We start from the raw sequence: 2,883 nt of genomic DNA, 5'->3' as shown, positions 1-2,883 counted from the left end.
AGCTTCACATGCCTAAGCGCTGTCATCATACACCATGTGCAGCCTCAATCACTCAAGTACTGACATGGTATGCCAGGTGAAGTCTAATATGCCACGCATAGCTTCACATGTCTAAGACCGGTCATCCTATGCCATGTTCAGCCTGAATCACTCAAGTACTGACATGGTATGCCAGGTGAAGCCCAATATGCCACGCATAGCGTCACATGCCTAAGCGCTGTCATCATATACCTTGTGCAGCCTCAATCACTCAAGTACTGACATGGTATGCCAGGTGAAGCCCAATATGCCACGCATAGCCTCACTTGCCTAAGCACTGTCATCATATGCCACGTGCAGCCTCAATCACTCAAGTACTGACATGGTATGCCAGGTGAAGGCCAATATGCCACGCATAGCTTCACATGTCTAAGCCCGGTCATCTTGTGCCATGTGCAGCCTCAATCACTCAAGTACTGACATGGTATGCCAGGTGAAGTTCAATATGCCACGCATAGCCTCACATGCCTAAGCGCTGTCATCATATACCTTGTGCAGCCTCAATCACTCAAGTACTGACATGGTATGCCAGGTGAAGCCCAATATGCCACGCATAGCCTCACTTGCCTCAGCACTGTCATCATATGCCACGTGCAGCCTCAATCACTCAAGTACTGACATGGTATGCCAGGTGAAGGCCAATATGCCACGCATAACTTCACATGTCTAAGCCCGGTCATCTTGTGCCATGTGCAGCCTCAATCACTCAAGTACTGACATGGTATGCCAGGTGAAGTTCAATATGCCACGCATAGCCTCACATGCCTAAGCGCTGTCCTCATATACCATGTGCGGCCTCAATCACTCAAGTACTGACATGGTATGCCAGGTGAAGCCCAATATACCATGCATAGCTTCACATGCCTAAGCGCAGTCATTTTATGCCACGTGCGGCCTCAATCACTCAAGCACTGACATGGTATGCCAGGTGAAGCCCAATATGCCACGCATAGCTTCACATGCCTAAGCGCGGTCATCTTATGCCACGTGCAGCCTCAATCACTCAAGTACTGACATGGTATGCCAGGTGAAGCCCAATATGCCACGCATAGCTTCACATGCCTAAGCGCAGTCATCTTATGCCACGTGCAGCCTCAATCACTCAAGTACTGACATGGTATGCCAGGTGAAGTCCAATATGCCACGCATAGCTGCACGTGCCAAAGCGCTGTCATCATATACCATGTGCAGCCTCAATCACTCAAGTACTGACATGGTATGCCAGGTGAAGCCCAATATGCCACGCATAGCTTCACATGCTTAAGCGCTGTCATCTTATGCCACGTGCAGCCTCAATCACTCAGGTACTGACATGGTATGCCAGGTGAATTCCAATATGCCACGCATAGCTTCACATGCCTAAGCGCTGTCATCTTATGCCACGTACAGCCTCAATCACTCAAGTACTGACATGGTATGCCAGGTGAAGTCCAATATGCCACGCATAGCTTCACATGCCTAAGCACTGTCATCTTATGCCACGTGCAGCCTCAATCACTCAAGTACTGACATGGTATGCCAGGTGAAGTCCAATATGCCACGCATAGCTGCACGTGCCAAAGCGCTGTCATCATATACCATGTGCAGCCTCAATCACTCAAGTACTGACATGGTATGCCAGGTGAAGCCCAATATGCCACGCATAGCTTCACATGCTTAAGCGCTGTCATCTTATGCCACGTGCAGCCTCAATCACTCAGGTACTGACATGGTATGCCAGGTGAATTCCAATATGCCACGCATAGCTTCACATGCCTAAGCGCTGTCATCTTATGCCACGTACAGCCTCAATCACTCAAGTACTGACATGGTATGCCAGGTGAAGTCCAATATGCCACGCATAGCTTCACATGCCTAAGCACTGTCATCTTATGCCACATGCAGCCTCAATCACTCAAGTACTGACATGGTATGCCAGGTGAAGTCCAATATGCCACGCATAGCTAAACATGCCTAAGCGCTGTCATCTTATGCCACGTGCAGCCTCAATCACTCAAGTACTGAAATGGTATGCCACGTTAAGTCCAATATGCCACGCATAGCTTCACATGTCTAAGCCCGGTCATTTTATGCCATGTGCAGCCTGAATCACTCAAGTACTGACATGGTATGCCAGGTGAAGTCCAATATGCCACGCATAGCTTCACATGCCTAAGCGCTGTCATCATATACCATGTGCAGCTTCAATCACTCAAGTACTGACATGGTATGCCAGGTGAAGCCCAATATGCCACGCATAACTTCACATGTCTAAGCCCGGTCATCTTGTGCCATGTGCAGCCTCAATCACTCAAGTACTGACATGGTATGCCAGGTGAAGTTCAATATGCCACGCATAGCCTCACATGCCTAAGCGCTGTCCTCATATACCATGTGCGGCCTCAATCACTCAAGTACTGACATGGTATGCCAGGTGAAGCCCAATATACCATGCATAGCTTCACATGCCTAAGCGCAGTCATTTTATGCCACGTGCGGCCTCAATCACTCAAGCACTGACATGGTATGCCAGGTGAAGCCCAATATGCCACGCATAGCTTCACATGCCTAAGCGCGGTCATCTTATGCCACGTGCAGCCTCAATCACTCAAGTACTGACATGGTATGCCAGGTGAAGCCCAATATGCCACGCATAGCTTCACATGCCTAAGCGCAGTCATCTTATGCCACGTGCAGCCTCAATCACTCAAGTACTGACATGGTATGCCAGGTGAAGTCCAATATGCCACGCATAGCTGCACGTGCCAAAGCGCTGTCATCATATACCATGTGCAGCCTCAATCACTCAAGTACTGACATGGTATGCCAGGTGAAGCCCAATATGCCACGCATAGCTTCACATGC

Source organism: Ambystoma mexicanum, chromosome 4q (genome assembly GCF_040938575.1).
Source record: "Ambystoma mexicanum isolate Mex_15411 chromosome 4q, UKY_AmexF1_1, whole genome shotgun sequence".
Lineage (NCBI taxonomy): Eukaryota > Metazoa > Chordata > Amphibia > Caudata > Ambystomatidae > Ambystoma > Ambystoma mexicanum.
Note: the sequence above shows the minus strand (reverse complement) of the source record.